Below are 22,371 nucleotides of genomic sequence, written 5' to 3' on the forward strand. Positions count from 1 at the left end.
CCTCCGGCGGCAGACCTTGCAGGAAGTGCGTCGTCATCACTTCGTTGGACACTGAACCTATGAGGGATATCAGCCGCTTGACTGATCCCAGGTAGGCATCCACAGACTCGCCCGGTTGTAGACGTCGGTGATACAGCTCATACATAGCCGCGTCGGGTCCCAATGCAAATGCACGATGCAGTTTTTGGCGGACGATTGCAGCATCCCGCTGCTCGGTGGAGGAGAGGGTGGCCCACACCTCGTACGCCTGGTCCCTCAGGCGTGTGGGTATGACAGCGGCCAGTGACACACGACGCAGGGCACACAGCTGTGTCGCCTGCTCCAGCCATCTGACGACGTCACCGCTGCCGTCGAACTCCGGTATTGCCCGCAGATCGAATGCAGGCGCAGGAAACTCTGGTTCCATGGTATTGGTACCAGCTACCGGTGCACCACTGCCCTCTTCTACGTCAGACATAATCACAACACTTAGTCGAGAAGGCCGAAATAGCTTGTCGTACTGACTTAAAAGTCACCGTCCAGCACAAGAAGAAGATCTATTCTGCTCTCCTCTACACCTTCCAGCCAACTAAACTCACAATCCCCCTCCTGGCACATCCACAGCTCGCAGACACACATCTCACATCATCACCAACCAATCGCGCTGTCATACGTCATATATCTCACATCATAACCAGCCAATCATGCTCCCATACGTCATGCCCGGCCCAGCTACTTGCAGGGTGTAACTCGGCCCTGCCGGCATCAGATGCCGGCGGCTATGACCAACGCTGGGTCACCGGTTCACAGCTCGACGCTGAAGCTGACTCACACTTATACGGCTCACATTCATCCTTGCGTCACGCTACAATAGGTATGAAGTCGGCATTGGCATCGATGTCTTGGCTTGTTATATGACCTTCGCTTATAGACAAACCAGGGGCGATCCTGATTTGAGGAGCTCCTTCTGAATGGTTAGATTGTCTCGAGCTGTCGATGATTTCATTCGATCACCTGGAAGCATAATTGCTTGATTGCGCCTTGAAAATCGGAAATTGCTCACTAGCACTACATGAAATTAGTCCTCAACCGAATCAATGCGCTGTAAATCACGATGGCGTCCCAACGCGTCTCGGCGTATACCAATGCCGAGACAGCACCCGCTAGCCATAGCATGGCATATTCATTGCAATGATGCGGGCTCGCTCGTACAAATGCAAAATCTCAGCGGGCGACAGCTACCCATTGGTATCGGCGTCAGCTCGTTGGCGATCGACAAGTCTGAAGCTGGCTCGTCAAGGGAGACTGCAACCGTCACCTCCGCGATTTTGTATGCAATGCGGGTAGGAATGCATAATGCATATGCCTTGTTTTCAGTCGTCGCTGGCTGTATGTCGTTATGCGTTATGCAATGAGGTTATGCGATCCAAACCTGATTGTCAGGGCGACCGTTGAATCCGATGCTTAAGGATTCAGAAGGTGGTTTCTTGTGGCCGTTTATGGTTTATTGTGGTTGGTTTGGTCTGGTCTGGTGACCGACTATATGTTGTATATGGGAATTTTTCGGCTCCTGTGCCGCCATGACGCACCAGTCTACTGACTTTGAACGGCCTGGCCCGACGTGCGGACATTCAGATTTGGTGCGGAGTCTCATCTGGCTCCGTTGAAGGGTTCCGGTTTCATTTCCGGCCAGACTGTAGCCTGCAGCGCTCATATCTGGCCCCAAAAGCCGCGGTCTCTCAAATCGAACCTGAGCTGCGGCGGCGACAGACAGACCCGCGGGCCCTCGCCCGTGCCGCCCCGCGCGGCGGGCGGCCCATACACGACCTTCAGCTGGGCTGGGCGGCCGCCGGCGGCTGGTCGACCGTGGCGCCGCGTGGCGGCCGCGCACCCAACTAGAACGCGACGCGGCCGGCCGCGCTCGGCCCGGCAGTTTGTTGTCGGCGCAAGTGGCGTGGACGTGGGACTCCGGTCGGATCGTGCTCTGAGGTGAGGTGTGCGTGCCTGGTGCTGGTGCAGACCGGCTGGGACTGGTGCTGGGAGTTGTCCGGTGGTGACGGTCACCCTGACAGGGGTACAGACAGCGGAGTAAGCCGGTAAGAGGCCACTCAGACGGCTAACGGTCGTAGACATGTGGGCGGCGGCTGACGCGTTATCTGCGCTCACTCAGTGGCCTGTGACGCCGTCGGCTCCGGTTCATTCGCCAGTCTGCCTTGGTTCAATCGAGTCCGTGCTACATTTTCTCTCCTGTCGCCAGCACTTCAGTCTCCATTGGTGACACTGGTGCTGCTTTGTTATAGAGACTCGGGCCGCGTGGGTCCTCTTGAGCCCATGGGGATTTGAACTGACCCCGTGCCACCCGACACCCTATCCCCGTCCGCTTTAGCTCATCCCCTCTCCCGCCCCTCCCTCTCTATCCTCTCTATCCTTCACTATCCTCTCCGTCCCTCTCTATCCGATCCCCGGACGGCACCGTTAGGGCGTCCGTCGGTCCGGGTCCGTCCGGGGCTTCTGTCCCAGTGTGTGTGACGGAGCGGCGCGGTGCGATTCGGTGGCCGGCAGCCCGTGACGGGCGAATGGCCGACCGACAGCCGTCCACAGCGCCGAGGGTACGCCAGAACGCTGTGCTACAGGGCAGAGCTAGTGGTCGGTCGAAACTCAAAAAAATCATCTTGGCTGTTACCATAGACTTTGAGGAGGCTGGTTCAGGTTATCTACACTTCTGGCTACTTTCTTTTTGTTTTGTCTCCGCTCTCTTCCAAATATCCATCCGTTTTCACGCGTACCACACCTGCTGCATTAGTCTGACAGGCAATTGATAATTGACCAGCGCATGTTCATTCGACCTTGAACCCCCGACAGCCTCTCCCCTCCCCCTCCAGTGACCAGCCGGTGGCTATCGCCCCGCCCACGTCCACGCCCCGTCCACTAGGCTACGTCCACGCAGTTTGTCTAATTGTCTGACCAGTTCATGTGGACAGTGGACGATGGGGTGATGATCCATCACGGCGAACGACACACATGGACCGCTTTCCAGGGTTATTAATTATGAGTACGGCACGTGAGGCGTTCAGCTCACTCAGTCGAGTTTGACTCGGTGCGGTGCTCCACAACTGTCCTGGGACTAGTCCGAAATCCGAATTCTTTCAACAGACATTTTATATCACTTCAGACGGTTCTTTATTCCAGCTACCGCCGACGCTACCGTCGCACCCCGTCGCACCCCGGGCGTTGTGCGCGTCCCGCTCCCCCCGCGGCGCCCTACGCCGGCCGTTATCCGAGGGGTGACGCACACTCGCACACTCGCTCCCCTCCCTCCCTCCCTCCCTCCCTCTCCCCTCTGTCCCCTCAGCCGGCGGCACACGCAGGGTGCAGTGGCACCGCCCCAGTGCGGGGACCACTCCCGGATTATCGGCGGTATTGATGTGTGCGGACTGTTGTGCGTTTGTGAGAGGAGGGAGAGTGCGTGGGAGAGGGGACCTTTTTGATTAGAGTTCTTTCTGATATTGAAGTGCTCGTTGGTATGGACTTTCAGTTACAAATGACTCAAGTCTCGAACGCTGTGGATTCGGACCGTGAACGCATAGCATTACCTCCCCTTTCGGATTCTAGTCAATCTGCATCTGTTCAGGACGACTTCACCCTTCACATCAATCGATAAGGCTTCCTGTTCATGCGGTTGCCGATGGGTGACGCGAGTCTGAGTCCCCGAGCTAGGCGCCGGTCGGTATTCCAACTAGAGATGCCACAAATTTGCAATTTCATTACCCGCCCCGCCCCGCAGCTACCCCATGCCCAACCACAACTACCCGCAAGCTGCTTTTGGCTGAGCCGAACCCGCAAAAACCCGCAATTTTAAAAACCTGCTATTGCAAGAAAAAAAATACAGCTGGGTCAATGCTAGAGCTATATAAACCTTACTTGCTTCATTGCTGTGCAGAAAAAGACAGCCAAACAAATAGTAATGACTTGAAATTGCTATGCTAAGTCCTCACTCTCAGGAAGTGCACACTGGATAGTGGACAATGAATAATGCATCAATACATTTGAAATTCCTTTCTGAAAAGAGTTCAGTAAAATCTTTCTCTCACCTTACCCTTCAGCATTGGCTGAGGATCAAAATTTCACTCTGGCTCCCTCTCAATGTTAGGCTTCTTTGTTATCAAAATGAATGTTGATATAAAAAGATATGCGATTTCCAGTTAAAAATAAATAGTGACACGGTGAATAATGAGTATCCAGTCGATCTACACATAAAACAAATGCAAAATCCCAGCAAAATCCAACTAACCACCAATGAAACCACGCATTTCTGGAAACATGCGTCAGAAGCGTCACCAACAGCTGATTGCAAGGAATGTTACAGCGAAATTATTGCGGCCGTAGTTAGTGCGAAATTGTTGCGAAAACACCGTTGTATAATGCATTTTCATGTGCCATTCTGATAAAATTATTTTACACAACAGGTAAAGTTTTACAATTCAGAGGTTAATCACCGGTTGAGAAATGAAGAGAGTAGACAGTAAACACTAAACTAAATGTAATAATTTTATAGATGGTCTTGCTTGGTAATGCCCTCCGGCTGGTCCTCTCTCGGCATACAAATGATAAGGACGTAAAAAGACAAAAGAAATAAATGCGACCAGCTACGTGGTTTCTGCTATTTTGAGGTATTCAAAAACCAAGAAAGAAAAATTGATTGTAAAATTATTGCGTCATCAATGACAGCTTTCCTTCGCCTCAGAGACCAAAATTGTCGCAGTCAAATGCCAATCCTTGTCAGAATGTCGGAAGTGCGCCGGTATTGTATTGCGTTATGTTTGGGCCGCATGCCAGTCAATATTTTGATTTTTTGTAAGGGTAATTGGTGTGTTAATTTCGTAATATAGGGTGGAACAGAACATAGAGTAGGATAGGTACAGGGACCCGCAGTTGCTACTGTACACATATATTACCAATTTAGAATTGTGCTTTTATTTGCTAAGTGCTGGCCATTCGAGAAAGGAAATGTAGCGCAAAGTATGGAGGAATAACACATGTTTGCTGCTAGGACGTATGTTTTGTATAATTCCTCTTACCGCAACAGATATTCTTCCAAAACTACAATCGTGCTATTTTCCCGCGCCGGTTGCCTCCCCAGAGCCCGTCCTTGGTATCGCCTATAGCTTCCGTTCCCGCTACGTGAATGAAAGTCACGTGACTACTACACGTTTGCGCTCAGTACTAACACACCTAGCCCGAGGGCCGGTCCGTAGCGGGGAGGGGTAGAACGCCAGAGCTCCAGCGCAGTGGAGGTGGTGGTGGCCCGTATCATAAAGAGGCAACCGTAAGCAGAACTACAATTGCCGCAGTATGAGATTATGATAAAGTTTTCTTTAAATGTATTGATTGACAAGAAAGTGAAATGCTTATCAGGTATAATAAAACGGTGTCCAAGGCCTTGGAAGAACTATAAAACACATTCAGCAACGTATAAATTTCTGATACAGGCCATGACCTTTCACCTTGCCTCCGGGGAGGACCGCTCAGGAATCCACATACCGAACGAGTCGAGGCCTCGCAGCGCGGCGGCAGAGGATGTCGATAAACCATCGCCAGATCTTTCGGTTACTTATGTTTCCAGAAGAACATAAGTAAGGGGGGAGGTGGAGGGTGAGGGCTGTTTTCAACCCACTCACCAATTCTTTCCTTATTAACTTATAGCTTACCGAAAAAATGCAACTTAATGGTGGCCGTCACGAGATGTAGCGAATAGTGCCTCAGCCACACCGGTTTAGAGTAAACTTTAACCCTATTAGTGGCAGGGGGGGGTTGTTTTCATCCACCCCTCAGGTTTTTCGGGAATATCTCCGAAACCGCTGAAGCTACGATGCTGAAATTTTCTGACTTTTCCTAAAACTAAATTGGGCACATTCCCTGAAAATTTCAAGTTCATAACTTTACCAAGGGCGGCTCCAGAGCACTGGGAATTGGGGGGTCCTATTCGTGAAGCGAGTCATTTGGGCGATGATCACGATGCTGATGTATTATAACTGTATGCACCAGTTTTATCATGTGATAACATATACAAAGTTATTGTGCATCCTCTTTTGACACGTTTTTGCTATAATAGGCGGATCCAGGCGTCCAAAAGGGGGGTTATGTTTTACCTCCCAACATAGGTGCCCTGACACCGCCTATGCATGACCAATACAATTGTAGTCGTTCTCTCATAAGAAAATTGTAACATAACAAGACCATTACCACCCTTTTTAGAAACAGTACCAACAAAAACCTTATTTGCTATACTTTTTGTGTACCCCCAATTTCAATGATCTGTATCCGCCTATGATTTTTGAAAATGCATATTTTTAGGATCCATGTGAATTCCTGGTTCATTCTTTATCGATCGGCAAAAGTTGCGTTAAGATTGGTTCAGAAACCTGGCCGTGATAAGCAGTCTAAAATGTATCTGCAATTTGCCCGTTTTTACCCCCCTCAACCCCCCTTTTGACATTTTCTTAATTTTTTTTTTAAGAAATGTAGATCACGTTGAGCGAAGTCGAATGCCGTTTGAATTTTGAAAATCGGCCCGTTAGATCTCGAGATATCAAGGGGGGGTCGTAAACAGCCCCCCCCCCCTGCCACTAATAGGGGTAGCCAGGAGCCTGCCACTAATAGGGTTAAGCATTGGAATTCAGACCAGTGATCCTGAAGCATTATTTTATTTTTGTCGTTCATAAGCTGGGATGAAGTGGGCCAAGTTAATTGCGAAGAAACTGTTTTAGTTTCAGAATCTTCCTGAGGCTAGTCGCGCCAAATAGTATACGTTTGTTGCAAAATGTCAAATATAATGTTGACGTGCTATCCAGATGATGGAATTTATTCGACACAAGAAGTCAAAAAGTGACATCGTTAGTCATCATGCATACCTATAAATCGATTCGTCACCTCGGTTCGAGCTCAATAGTAATTTTCGCGGATGATCGGTTTCGTTTTTTTTTTTGGGGGGGGGGGGGAACAGTTTATGGGCCAGCAACCACCCTCCCCAGTCCCCCCAACAACAATTGTTGACAAATACTGTGATGGCGTAAATGCCCTCAATTGTGTTACGTATTTGGGGCTCGCAACTTTGATTTGCTAAAGTTATTTGTCTATTCATTATAAAAAGCTGTCAGATTTGCCGTATCATTAAACTTTTATTGAATTTGTATTTCACACTTATCTAAAATGAACATTTTTATCACTGGCTTCTTTTATGAATGGATGGTCGCATGAATGAACGAATGAATAGCTCTACATCATTTGAGCATCAGCTGAAATCAATCCTAAAATTTAATCTACCAGTCTGCAACGGAAAGGTTTAAAAACCAGTGCAAGTTAGGTGCAGTTTCTAATCTATGCCGTTTTTATTAAGTGTCTCATAGCTCCTTAATCTTGAGCCGCTTTTCTCACGATTCATTTTATCTGGTGCTTATGCATTGCTCAAGAAGTTATAGTATTCGAGCTCGTTGGTCTTAAAAAACTGCTATCGAAGTAAATTAAAGTGCTTCGGGCTTTGGCACTTAAAAACCAATCGATATTTTACCCTCACCCATTTAGGCATTTCTTTTCAGCGTCTTACATGTAGCGAGGGGCGTAGAAACCCTCAGCCATTCGGCCCTTGATAAAAAGAGCCAGAGCTTCGCTGAAAAAGCAAAAAAAAAAAAAAAAGAGCGAACTGCTCGTGACGGGAGAAATCCCATGATTTGAGGGTCCTGGTCATTGCTGACGAGAGAAAGCCAATTATTTCTATGTCCTGGTCAATGTTGGGATCCTAGGTCATTGATTGACCTCCCAGATCAGGTTAATAACCCAAAAACACGGAAAATTGGGTCCTGCTAGAATTTCTACAAGTGAAGTTTGCTGGGATTTGACTTGCTTCTGACTCCGAATTTGCACTTGCTTTGATCAAAGATGACGTATCAAAGCATTTGGGGTAGGACGGGTCACGCCAGATCACCCATTAGGCGTTCTGCCGGCTATCCAAAGAATGTTAACTACAGCCTTGCAACATATTGCATAGGCACATAACTGATACCTAAGTATGCCTAGTTTTCAAATACTAAAATGGGTGCTAAATTTCATAGCAACACTTCCTAAAAACCACAGTAAAAAGGTGTAAATTTAAGGAAGTTAACCGAGATCATTTAACGTAAATGACCTTAACCTGAGTTTCACGTGACCTTGGCACCCACAACAATCAATGAGACAAACATTAGATAGTATATTTCACATGTTGTCACGTCCCTAATCACGAAACGACTATGGAAACACAGAAGATGTGCGCTGACTTTCGATTGCTATTCTGGCCTGACGTGATCTAGAAAAATAATCACAGGTTAAAGGTAATTTGGTCCAAGGATTTAAAATTATCGGAGAAGATGCAAAAATTGATTAGGGCTATTTAATTTTCCGGGGAGTTGTAAAATTGATTTACTCCAGGGCACCAAAGAATCGTCGCAATCCTTCGCATTGCCGCGATTTATTGGTGAAAAACAGGGGACGCGGTCTACTTACCTCTACTTATATGTGTGATGAGGGTTAATATTCATTTTATCTGTGTTGATGAATGTGCAACAATTTCTACATGAACTGAGACCAGTCCATATGAGTATGTTTTTCTCACGGACAATGACAATATAAAAACAATGCGAATAAAACCCAACGTTTCGGACAAGACAACAACGTGCCTTCGTCAGTGGAGAAAAATAAGTGTAGGTTTAACATTGATGAGAACTATATGCGGCACCGTCTCGGTCTGGCCAGCCGGGTTGCCGATAAAATACACAAATGTTTATAAGCTTCCATGATGTGCTTAAAAAATTGCTGAAAATATATCTTAGAAAAATAAATAACTACTTCATCGATTTAATCGAAAGAAAACATGTATGCCTAGTTACTTATTTCTTGCCACTGACGGAGGCACTTTTTTGTGCGAAACGTCTGGTTATATTCGTATGGTTATTGTAATTGTCATTCCCTGTGAGAAAAAAAGGACAACTCTTCAGTTAGTAACCATAAGAGCGAAACGGCTTAATGTAACACAAGTCACTGTGTATACGAAACCTATAATTCCCTAAAAATAATCCTATTTACAGCTTTTAAAAGATGCAGCTTATACAGCTTAGGCATACAATTTTTTCTGCATTAAGATTATATTCATTTATCTCCACAGAATCAGAATATGATAAATTAGTGCTACTGAAGTTCGCTTTCGAAGCGTCTCCTCCAGGCATTCCACAGCTCTCGTGCCATTTTGGATCACGGAACATGGCTGGGCGCGGGACAGGTCGTCTGCGAGCTTGGACGGACCACGTGACCACCTCCTCCCCTCCCCCTCACTCCAGTCCCCTTCCCCAGCAGGGCGTCCGATTTAATCGCGCCCCAGGCAGTCGGCTCGGTCCGACCCTCACTGGTCGAGCCACGGTGCCGCCTGAGTTTGTGCCGGGTGCAAAACTGGAGCAGTAACTAGCGCCGGAACTAGTAATCAGCACGACCATCGTCAGATGGCAGGAGTGAATGGAATAAGCGGTTCCAGGTTTCTGAAGGAATGGGGCAGGAAAAAGCGCTGAAAACAATGTTTTGCTGATATAGCCATAAAAAGTTCACTGAATTAGGAGAGCAGCACATCAGTTTAAAGCCCTTCATGTGGTGGTTTTAATAAGCACACAATCATTTCCCAATTAGCCTCCAACGGTGTCACAGGCCAAGAATACGCTGAAATACTAGTGTGTACAGAAGCAACTGCGGGTCCCTGTACCTAGAATCAATGAATTTGCATCAAATTTTGTTTAGCTGATAGCTCTTTTTTATGCCGACCAGACGCAAATAAAGTAACATGTGGCATTTGCTCTGATTTTCAACATCTCATTTAAGTCTGGGTTCTTCCATAATGTATATCTAGTGCACACTGCACATAGACTTCAGTTCAGCTTCCTATAAGTTTCCTTTCAGGTTCTTCTATGTTTTATGGAATGCTTTCATCAGCATTTATTTATGCTTTGTAGTTTGTTTCTTGTACCCTGGTTTGGTCATTGCTAGGCTGTGGATGCTATTGCTGGTTGTTTTCAGTTTTGCATTTGAAATGTGCTTCCTTGATATATTTTTATATTTGGTTCTGTTTTAAAAGCTGTTATGATGAATATTGTATTGTTAACCTGAGCAAATGCACTTGGCATTGTGTTTTGCATCTAAAAAATCAAAAAATAAAATTTATAGGCTCTTAAGTCTGACCGCCAAATACCCGCCACACGACAAGTTTTGCTTCTCGAACCCGCCAAAAACCCTGCGGGTTTTGAAAACCCGCAGAAAGCGGGTTCGCGGGTTCAAAAGTGGCATCTCTAATTCCAACCCTCCGATTACCGTCTTCCCATTTCGTCCTTGCTGTTTGGCAGGAATGTCATGTCGATCTTCTGGTCTCCAGGGATTAGCTGTCTCACGAATCACTGCCTCTGGACCTCTCGGTAAACGGTCTGCCGGCCCGCTAACTTAACCACGGACCCATGCTGGATATCGGAAAAACGGCAGGTTTTCGGAAACCCGATCCCCCGTGCCGCAGCGGCGCACGAGTTTGTGCAGCGGTACCGTTTATCCAATAGCGGACTGTCTGGGGAAGGATCAGCTGATTCGTCCTGCACAGACAGCTGGCTAGGCTTGCCACGACCCACCCTCATGCTAAGGCTGCTCGAATATTGATTGTATGGGCGATAGCGCCACCATTGATTTCCGAGTCGGCTGCATAAAGTCGCGGCCGATGTAACGAGCCGGTTTAATTGTTTCCTCAGAATAGTGGGGAGTACTGGGGCTGGCAGCTAATCGACTGATGGGTTCTGTCAGTGTGGGAACACTGCGCACGCTTATAGCGATAACTCGTTGATTGCATTACCAAAGCCCACACAGTGCACACGTGGTGGAGTTTTATCATCAAATTAAGTGACGTCAGGTGATGGCATGCCTCCTGCTGAGCGTCGATCGCGGAGAGTTGAATGGTAACCCATATCTTACCATGTACAGTCTGTCTTGAAAGTACCGCAGCATGGCGGGGTGGCGCTGGTGATCCGGCGCGGCGGAGGGCGGTCAGGTTTGAGGGCCACTGAATCGCCTGACCCTTGGGGAAGGGAGGGGAGGGAGGGAGGAGAGGGGAGGGAGGGAGGAGAGGGGTGGGCGCGAGTAAGCGGGCTCTCGGTGCTACCAGTGCGGCAGACAAGGCGCTCTTTTATGAATACGTTATACAGAGACACCAGCTAAGCGTAGTAATGCTCTTCCTGACATGAAGTTTTGATAAATGGGAAGTGAAGCTTCCCTTTCGAGCCTCGCCAGACATGTATGTGTTTCACATGTAATGCGGCCAGAGGGCAGCGTGTGCGGTCTCCGTCGTTTCGCTCAGATTAAGCTAGGGCTTCTAGAAAGTTGTGTGCGTGGTTACGAGACACATTTACTGGTAACTGATTTTAATATTGCCAGTATTGGCCGCTTTGTAGCGTCTACTGATGGAAATGGTCCGTACTCCGTAGGAACCCGCCTTACAGCCGTTCGGCTCCTGATCGGACGTGTGAAATGATCAGGTCGGCGGCTCCTGATCGGACATGTGAAATGATCAGGTCGGCCCTGATCATTTCGCCTGCAGGGACCTGATAGTGCCAATCACAAAGTGCCTGGAAACGCGTAGATAATATGCGCTGACATGCATTGAATCGGCATTGTGGCCTGACATGGTATCGAGAAAGAGGTTACAGGTCAAAGGCTATTGGGTTCAGGGTCATTATATTTTTAGGAAAGATAAAGCATTGATCAATTCCGGGATATTGAAAGTTTTGCCATGGTCGGTCGGTCGGTCGGTCGGTCGCTTTTTACGAGAGTTATTCGTGAAAAAGCCGTGAGGGACGCATCGGTTCGACCTCCTCCTGTAAGTGTGAAGGTTAAGAGCTCAGGTCAACCAGTGACCTCTCGAGCATTCTTCAGTGCCGGCGAGCATTATAACTTTTCCTGAGGCTAGGACACTATAACGTAACCTAAGTGACCCGACCTTGAAGATCTGGGTCTGATTCATTCCGCCATCACAAGTGTTTAAAAAAGATGCAATATCAGGTATGGGTGGAGGGATGTTGCAGCCCCCCCCCCCCCCACCCCCAACGCAGCAGTGTGCAGACAGCCTGCTTTGTTAAAGGTAGTGTGCCACCTTTGAAAGATTTCCCATTTTATTTTTCCTAGGATAAGAAGCTTCTGTTTTTACCTAATATCGCAAAAAAAAATCAAAAATGGGCCTGGAATAGTGCCTTTTTCGCCTAAAAGTTTTTCGGTTTTTAGATATGTATAACAACTGTAGTGGGCTCACCTGCAAACAGGCGTCGGGCAACAATCGCGAATGCGGCGCACTTGTGACAATAAGCAAAGGTCATTATAGTGTTACGACCATACGACGTACGGGAATGAGTTATCAGCTGTCTAATCGTAGACAACACAATGTCGAGCCTTAAACTGTAAGCCCGTATTGGTATTGTTTCTTTTATTTGGCTGTCGAACATTATTTATGGTTTGAAATGTGATTTTATGTAAAATAATTGATATGAAAAAGACGTCTTATAAGTTATGACCCCATTTCACCACACGCAACTTGCGTTGAGTGGCAGAAATGACAATGATCAGCTGACGCATTTTTCTTGGCCGAAGTCAGAGCGCGCGGCCCGACGCACCACGCGTATTTGGAAATTCCGACCTCGACGAGCATCAGAAGCCACCTAACAGGCGTGTTCGAAACCGCAGGAGATGATGATGAACGGGTTTATCGAAACTTGATTGGATGAGCATATCGGTAATAGCGATTTCAGTGTGTGCATTTATTGTTCATAGTGGTGTGAAATGTGGTTGGGGTACGACCGACAACCCGTCGGGGCGAATTTCGCACTGGGGTACTCAAAATTTGAAGAATTTAAGACGTTTCCATGAGTTTTGAAGGTATGGATAAGTTCTAAAAATCCGGTTCTCCTTATCTGGGCCATTAACTCCATACGGTCCAAGAAAGCTGGCACACTACCTTTAAGTAATAAATCTAGCCAGCTACTTTGAAGCTGAAAGTACCTATAAAGAAAAAGGGTTCTGAGTCGCGACGGCGCTGTTCCCACCGCAACTCCAAATCTGACTTCGGCCTGCTGATCGGTTCCGACTCTGACTCTGGCTCCGGACCAGTGCACTGCCATAAGCATAAACGTATCACTTGCAGGCACGGGGATTGACGCAACTCTTCCGGACTGCTTTGGTAGCTATTATAGTAGACTCTGCAACATTTGTTGGAGTCTGCTAACATTTTCAGCATCATGGAGGGGGAGGGGAGAGAGAGAGAGAGAGAGAGAGAGAGAGAGAGAGAGAGAGAGAGAGAGAGAGAGAGAGAGAGAGAGAGAGAGAGAGAGAGAGAGAGAGAGAGAGAGAGAGAGAGAGAGAGAGAGAGAGAGAGAGAAAGAGAGAGACAGAGAGAGAGACAGAGAGAAACAGAGGGAGGGAGAGAGAGAGGGAGAGAGAGAAAGAGAGGAGAGAGAGGAGTTTTGATAGATCGTTAAACGAAATAAAATTCACACCAAACAGCCTCGTATGATCTCAACTATCATCTTGAACTGAACAATGAACAGTGAGCACTCAGGAACTGAAAGATTAATATGTCGCTACATGTTAATACCCATAATCTCAGTGACCTTCCGCATAAATCTGCATACTTCGTGTTTGGTATACGATTATCAAAGTCATCGTAACTTATATGGATAGGAAACAAAGGAGTATAATGTGTTAGTTATTTTGTGATGTTTTTATGTAGCAGCCATTGACCTTCTATAGTATGAATGGTTCGAAACGTTTTTTCTTTTGGCATGATAATGATTATACTTGTAATAAGGTGGAAGCTTTGGCACATAAATAAAGACAAAAAACACCCAAGTGTAGGATTTGCTTTGCCTTCCTTTAGTTTATGAGCCAAAGGTTACCATTCCATCTTACTTCCATTAGCTTTCGCTTAAAGGTAGTGTGCCAGCTTTCTTGGACCGTATGGAGTTAATGGCCCAGATAAGGAGAACCGGATTTTTAGAACTTATCCATACCTTCAAAACTCATGGAAACGTCTTAAATTCTTCAAATTTTGAGTACCCCAGTGCGAAATTCGCCCCGACGGGTTGTCGGTCGTACCCCAACCACATTTCACACCACTATGAACAATAAATGCACACACTGAAATCGCTATTACCGATATGCTCATCCAATCAAGTTTCGATAAACCCGTTCATCATCATCTCCTGCGGTTTCGAACACGCCTGTTAGGTGGCTTCTGATGCTCGTCGAGGTCGGAATTTCCAAATACGCGTGGTGCGTCGGGCCGCGCGCTCTGACTTCGGCCAAGAAAAATGCGTCAGCTGATCATTGTCATTTCTGCCACTTGCGTGTGGTGAAATGGGGTCATAACTTATAAGACGGCTTTTTCATATCAATTATTTTACATAAAATCATATTTCAAACCATAAATAATGTTCGACAGCCAAATAAAAGAAACAATACCAATACGGGCTTACAGTTTAAGGCTCGACATTGTGTTGTCTACGATTAGACAGCTGATAACTCATTCCCGTACGTCGTATGGTCGTAACACTATAATGACCTTTGCTTATTGTCACAAGTGCGCCGCATTCGCGATTGTTGCCCGACGCCTGTTTGCAGGTGAGCCCACTACAGTTGTTATACATATCTAAAAACCGAAAAACTTTTAGGCGAAAAAGGCACTATTCCAGGCCCATTTTTGATTTTTTTTGCGATATTAGGTAAAAACAGAAGCTTCTTATCCTAGGAAAAATAAAATGGGAAATCTTTCAAAGGTGGCACACTACCTTTAAATACTATTGTGCTTCAATCTCAACAAGGGTGGTGAGAATGGGAGTTCTTTTTTATCTCGCATAAATAAATACGCAACAAATTACTTTATCCTAAGTTATGGATCAATCGATCAGATCTAAACCCATCGAGATTTTCGACAAAACTTCTGCGTTGACATTGTTCTATGTTGTTATTCATATTATTATTTAGTTTTATTACATTTATTCTGTTCCGTTCCATGACCGTAAATTATTGTAATTCAATATGTGTCATGTTCTGATAACAATGCAAGCAGTCGCGCTCATCCTTTAGATTGGCTTCGTCTGTCTTTTCGTGACTTCGTCTAGAATAAAACGGTTCCAAGGGTGATCCGGTCACCGAGGGATCGGCCGGGCCGGTCAAGTTCTCCACTCGTGCTCGCGGACGGCCCGTGCCCCCGGGCGACAGGCGTCGCAGCGGGGTGGAAAGAGTAAGGGAGAGCGGCACCCCACGCGACCTGCCCGGTCACTCTCTCCTGGCTCACTGCCGTCACGTGCTCTGGGGCTCTCAAACCACCGAGCTCCCGACCTTTAGTTCGCCGGGCGGCCGCAGCCCATGCTGCGGTACTTTCAAGACAGACTGTACGTGGTTTGAACCGGTGTCATCCACCTAGACTGGGTCACTTGTTCACCGGCTGAGTGGTCACCAAGTGGCTGAAGTGTTAATCATAAACTTGTCCCGGTGTGACTGCACTCACTGTCTGAGCGAAAGACTCGCCGCCGCACCGCTCACCTGTCAGAGGTTGGAGAGGGTTATCTCGTCCAACTTGCATGACTTGTGTAATGCAAGTGCTTGTGTCAAAAGCGGGTTAAATCGGTCAGTCGGAGGGTTGGCGAAATCAGAACGACGGGTTAAAAAACATCCAGGAACAGGACGGTCGCGGCCCTTTGATGACTCTGGTTTATACATACGGGTGTTTTGTTTGATAGGCCTGTTGGCTGGCAATATCCGAAAACCAGACCTGTCACCTTTGGCTTTGGCGTGTTGAAGAGCTGTAACAGTCCGCCAGAGTAGCGGGGCGTCGAACCTCGTTCAGGATTGGAACAGTAGGCTATACCGTTTCCCACTCGATTTTAGTTATTTTTGTCATCAGCTTGTACAGAGATATCAGTCATGTGCGACGTTGGTTGGAAAGTCCCGTTATATTTTTGGCGAGCTATCAACTCGTCAACAATGTGGAACTGGTCTCCACAAAGTACATAGAGCCCGCTGATGTGCTGTGAATCCCGGTGAATCAGGACTGGGGAAAGAAACCCCAGACTTTCTGACAGACTTCCTTGCTGGTTGTTCTGGTTGGCCCCATGAGGGTGCGCTGCAGTTTTGGTCAAGTCACTTGAGAGGAGTCGCATGCGTAGGCGAGCGATTCCTAGCTCTAAATTAGCGTCTTTCAGCCTTGAAGTATGCTGATGACCAAGCACTTGGGTTTTTACACGCCTCAGAGACACGCACAGTTGCATGACGCCAAATAACCAACAATCGTAGGCTCTCCAAATCACCGTCATCACTCGCACCCGGGGCCCGTGGCTGGCCTGCCCACACAGCTTCCACGACGCTCTGTGATGAGGGCCGCCTGCCACTGCATGTGATCGGAACAGGACTGACCGTTGACCAGGCCGACCAAGGCTGGGACGGGCTGTCAACACAGGGCAATCGTCAACAGGTAGTGTTACACCGCCCACTCCAGGGTCTTGGGTTGTAGAAACAAAAAGCATACATGTAAAATATCGATAAATGCTGATCTTAATGGACTTGCAATCACCTGAAAATCTATTTGCAACAATGGTTGAAGGTTGTCTTTGTTGTGGATCCCCGGTTGCCTTGCTGTGGATCTCAGTGTGACCAAATTGGTTTAGCGTTAGGGGGAGGATGTATAAAAAAAGTCGTACGAGGATGTCACTATTTTCAAAAAACTCGTCTTCAGCCTCATTTTAGGTGCAGTTTTTACAGGTAATGTGGGAAAAAAAACTATACATGACGTCAAGTTCTGGTGGAAAGTAAAAAACAAAAAAAAACAAATATTGTCAATAAAGATGTAAAAAAACGACATTGCAAGCGCGACAGTACGAGTATGACGGTGCGAATCGTACATCGGAACATTTTCTGTCTTTATTCCTACACTAGGTACGTGGTATCGACGTAGGTATGCTTTCACGACAAAAACGTCGTGATGATGTAATTTTAAAATTTCTGAGGATGTCATTATACTTTTCATTGGGGGTGACTTTCCCCGCAACATCACCAATTTGGCCACACTGGTGGATCTCCTGCTCGCCTTGCATTCTTTACAGGGTGTCCCGAAATTGATGTCCTCTCCCGTTCGTTACGTTTCCCGCGAGCGATACCGGTATACCAATGACGCTTTACCGGGACCCGACCCTGGGGCACGGTCACGTGTTTGTTGGTCACGTGACCTAGCCAGGCGAGCCGACCCAGGACCCGGCGGGGCGGCAGAGGTCATGTACCGAGAGGGTCGCGAGGCGCGCGGACTGCATATCAGCCATGGCGAAGGAGTACCCTTTGTCGACTCGCTATCGCGCTGTCGGCATGGTCAACGGCGGCACGCCCCAGGTACAGGTAGCCAAGGAGCTAAGGATAGAGCCCAGGACCCTCAGACGCTGGATGACCCTCGACCGCAAGGGAGAGGCACTGGAGAACCGCGGGGGAAGAGAGAGGAAGACAGCGATGAGCCGGGTGGCCAAAATCGTGGTGGCGAAATCCGTTACGAAACGGCACCAGTCGACACGGAGACTGGCGCGGAAACTCAGTGAAAAAATCATCCGGCCTCCAAGTCCGCTGTCCACCGGTATCTGCGGCAGTGCCTCCGTCTGAAGCCGCTGAAACCGCGCGTGGAGCCCAAGCTGACGGCAGCACAGCGACGAAAACGGCTGGACTTCGCTAAAAGTCGGATCAACTGGTCCATACAGGACTGGAGGCGGGTCCTGTTCAGCGACGAGTCTCCTTTTGAGCTGTTTCATCCTCCCAACCGCCAGAACGACCGTGTTTGGGCCCAGAACAGCTCAGAAGTGCCTGTCATCGAGACCGTCAAGCAGCCGGGCAAGGTCCTAGTGTGGGGCATGATGAGTTTCCGTGGCCTGTCAGACCTTCGCATCGTGCCCCGCGGCCAAACCGTGACAGCGGACTACTACGTGGAGGAGGTGATGAAGGGAACGGCGGCATCAACGATGAGACGACGGAAGGATAATGGACCACCAACGGCCATCAAACTTCTGCCGGACATGTCACAGGCCATTTTCCAACAGGACGGTGCCCCGGCTCACAACGCCACCAAGACCCAGGAGTGGTGCCGGGCCAACTTCCCTGGCTTCTGGGCCAAAGGAGAATGGCCAGGTAACAGCCCGGACCTGTCGCCAGTCGATAACCTGTGGGCAATCGTCCAGGACAGGATGGACAAGATGGCACCAGCGTCGTCCGAAACTGCTCTCATCAGGAACCTCCGATCGGCCTGGAGCAGCATCTCTGGAGAAACTCTCGACAACCTGATGTGTGGCATGCCGGAGCGCATGCGGGCATGTGTGCGGAAGCGTGGTGGATACATCAACAAATAAATCATGAACCGGTCATTTTTTGTTTTGATGTTATTGCACGCCATGGGAGAGGACATCAATTTCGGGACACCCTGTAGAGCTCCGACAACGGTCCCTCTCTTTTGGAGCCCGGAGCCCAGCTGACAAGGTCTGCTGATAACATTATTCAGGGAAAAGGCGGGTCCCTTTCTTTGCTGTATGCTTTGTCCAAGTATATCGACTGCGGACGTTGTGTTGCAAAACAACTAATTGTGATCTCACTCCTAGTCCAGTCCGATGGGTCGACATCATCTTTTAGCCTATTTTGCTTCATTTTCATCTCTCGGAATCCACACCATCGACATGGGAAACACATCTTGAACCAGGGGCGGCGCCACGGGTTTTCGATAGGGGGGGACGGGGACCTTGCCTGACCGAAAATCCCAAAAGTAGATACTGATCGTGTATGAAAAAAAAAACGAGGCACGTAACGCCGCGAAACTTGGCAAAGCCCAAAACACATCGAATGGTGCATCCCGTTTCCAAACTTATCCTAAGGGCACCTAAGATCGATCACCTTTTCAAGCATCCTTGCCTCTAAATCAAAATTTGCAGTCTTGCCAACTCAAAGCTGGTTTCCTACAAGCTGCGAATTGCTTAGGTATATGAGTAGCAGTGCCAACTATTCTTACGTTTCGTACTTTCAAATTTTCGATCTTACGTCTGGTCAGCTTTATGGTTTCACCATCAAATAGTCATGGAGGAAAAGTGGGAATGTCTTCTGCTCTGACAAGTGCGCCAAAACTGCTATATAATTTCAGAATCATGACATCACCACCTGATCCATATGCAACGGGCAGGGTGCAGCTAATGGCTAGCCGTCAGTGGTCATGTCATCGGTGGTCACTCAAAAGGTCATGCTAGGTCATGGAAGGTCACCAGCCGTTATTTGATCACACTTTCTGATGGATTTTCTTACCAAGAGCTTCGCGGGAAAAACGAGCGCATGCACCGTTGAAAAATTGAGTGAAAGGGTCTCAGGTCCGACGACCTCTGCAGGTGAAATGCCCCAGGGTAGGATTCCGGTCCTTGTTGATTAACTTCGTCAAAAATGGCAGTATAGAGCTGTGATGTCGGTACCATTGTGTTCGTCATGATCGAGCTGGCACGACCTGCATCGTTCTCATATTCACCCTCCAATCGTAACAACTACAGCAGGGATTGGCAAATGGCGGGGCACCCCCTTTGGGAGGTAATGAAGGTCTCTGGAAACCTCATCCCTCATCTCTTTAGCATTAGTGGCTCTCCTTATGGAACAGGTCTCTTGGCTGGTCTGTTTCACCCCAGAATTCAAAGACTAGTCAAGGTAAAACCGAGCGCACCACAGTGAGCACAATTTGATAAGCTGGTGTAGGTATCTCAATTTTCATGTAGAACCTTTCACGTATCACGTACCTAAAACCCTTTCGCAACCTAAACCCTTTTGCAAAAGCAACTGCCATGTTTCAACAGCTGGTAATGGCATTTTCACAGCCGCTGACGTAAGAAGGGGAGGGGGGCTCGATTAGACCCCCAGCCGTTCGGCCGCCGACCGAACTTAGTTTTGAAGAAAAAAAAAGAGTGCTATCGAACCCCTTGACGAGAGGGAGCCGATGCCAGTGGCGGATCTACGTTGGGGCAAAATGGGCAATTGCCCCCCCTAAACGGAAAACGTCTGGGCAAACATATCTTTTTGCCCCCCCCTAAAAAAACTACAACTTGAATACTAAAAATATGGTGTTTGAAAAGAAAATGTGAAATAAATGGAGGACTAGAAGGTTGTCATATTCGTGATATTAAGTTGTGAGCTGATAAAAAGTCCTCCGCCCCATGAATGTCAGTCCATCATCCATCAGATATGGTTGAGCTACTGCCGCTGTGTCACTCAGTGATGGCCAGAAAGAACGGTGTACTGCGTGCCTTTGAGAACAAGTGCGAGATAGGTTTCTGAGAGGAATAACGTAAAGAAGATTACCAATCGCGGCTTTTTCATGAGCCATACCGTTATCTAACGGGGACAAACACAGAAAGGCTCAGTCAGAGCTTTTGGTTTGCGAGGTGTTGGAGAAGCTCAGTATGTTGTGGGAACTTAACGCTGTTCAGTGTGATTCCGTTGGCTGTTGCGCTGTGGTCCTATGTAGTCTGTAGAAGCATCGTTTATCTCCTCTCGAAAGTAACACTTATTGTATAATTTTGCTAGCTCGCGAAGTTTAGTCCCAAAGTTAAGGAATGATCATTGTAATTGCATCAATAAATGCAGGACCGAAAACAAATGCGCTGTTCTTCGTCTATTTCTTGTTGGGATTCTTAATCGACTGATCTCATTTTCTATTACCGGAAACAACTGTTAATACGTTTAACTACGTGGCAACCCTGACTGCGTATAGTATCGCAGGTGCGCTGATGTGGCCTTTGGTCGTGGGCATTTACACATGAACCTGCTGCTGCGACCCTTATCGGTCTCCGGATAAAGAAGCCCTTGAGAACCGGCGCGGGCGGACCTTTCGGACGAGGTCTTGCCGAGGTGATGCGGGAGGTAGAGGACGGACCGTCCATAGCGCCGGTGAGCTATTCTCTAACTATCTCCCGGAGTCAGGGTGGCTGCAATTTTTTTTGCGCTGCCCTGGCTTGGCCGGACTGACAAAAATGTAAAAAAAAAAAAAATAATTCCCGAAATCCGAGGAGAAAAATAGGGGTAGCTCGTTTTTTTTGTTCCTAAGACTGGACGTTTGAAATTCTCGTCGACTTGCCTGGCGGCGCAATGTTTGCCCCCCCTAAACTCAAATCCTAGATCCGCCACTGGCCGATGCTACCCAATTATAAGGTCTTGGGCTATTGCGTGCTTTTTGGTCCTGCCTGTGATCTATCCGAACACTTCTCCCCAAGTGCTGGGGTTAAATGGCATAGATTTCAAATGGTTCCTGTGGTAGAACTGCCATGCTTGAATTTGACTTACATATTAGGAATGGAAAATATCCATAGAGTAACGGAAATCTATTGAATTTCAGTAGACTTGGTTTTGTCGGCAATGGGGTCTGGCAGTGGGGTGGGGAGGTAATAACCCTGCCTGGCGCCCCAAAAAGGGGGGGGCACGATCCCCGAGGCCCTACCGATCACCTTATAACTACAGGCATCACAGCTCCACACCTTTTGCAGATGGCCAGGACCCCCTGCAATACATCCCAACAACAATTTTTATTCAGAACCTGCCTTGATTAACCAACGATGCATTAAATGCGACGGATAGCTCTATAATGCATTATTATCAACTATTGAACGGGCCTCGCCGATAGGGGGGTACTGTACCCCCCTAACTTTCGATAGCGGGGGACCTGTCCCCCCCGTCCCCCGCGGTGGCGCCGCCCATGTCTTGAACCCTACCCTACACCCACATTGTGATTGGGTGACTCCGCTCCAAACTCTAATCACATCTCCATGGCCCAATCTTATAAACGCCGTGAAATGGATATGGCAGCACTCTAAGGCTGGATATATAGTACGCAATCTTATAAAACTCTGTGAAATCGAAAACACGGCACGCTCTTTACGGTATTGGTCAGGGTATATTGAATTAGGGGGTAGGACCAAGTTTAGTAGGCATGATCTCAGCAATTATTTTGTTTTATAATAATAATAATAATAATAGCATTTATTTCGCACCAAGTCGGTGCGAAAATAATTTATATGGCGGTTTTCATTATCACAATATTATTTTTGATATCATGAAGTTTGTATATCTCGGTTTTACGAAAAATAGTAGGGCAACAAAGATAAATTTCGTGAAAAAATAATTTTAGTTGGAAACATCCATTCTGGTATGCAAAATTCAGTATGAAGCCCAGTATGGTGACCGTCTAGTGTGCTTCCAAGGCTGAGTACCTCACATCAACAGGAGTTGTTTACTATTTTGTCTTACGTTGCT

General features: G+C 47.6%; 1 protein-coding gene across 6 annotated transcripts in view; it reads left to right on the forward strand.

Moving 5' to 3' along the window:
• The window catches only part of LOC122384098 (cytospin-A-like), a 144,389-nt gene that overhangs the window by 45,150 nt on the left and 76,868 nt on the right, over nt 1–22,371 (forward strand). For 2 of the 6 annotated variants that reach the window (XM_043371109.1, XM_043371110.1), the window contains exon 1: nt 1,877–1,968. The exons of 2 other annotated variants lie outside the window; for them this stretch is intronic. The gene's annotated coding sequence lies outside the window, so the exon portion shown is untranslated. Of the gene's footprint in view, nt 1–1,876; nt 2,076–22,371 lie in introns of those variants that run through there. 2 more of the 6 variants (XM_043371108.1, XM_043371111.1) reach the window with 1 other exon arrangement.

Source organism: Amphibalanus amphitrite, unplaced genomic scaffold (genome assembly GCF_019059575.1).
Source record: "Amphibalanus amphitrite isolate SeventyFive unplaced genomic scaffold, NRLGWU_Aamphi_draft 000181F_arrow, whole genome shotgun sequence".
Lineage (NCBI taxonomy): Eukaryota > Metazoa > Arthropoda > Thecostraca > Balanomorpha > Balanidae > Amphibalanus > Amphibalanus amphitrite.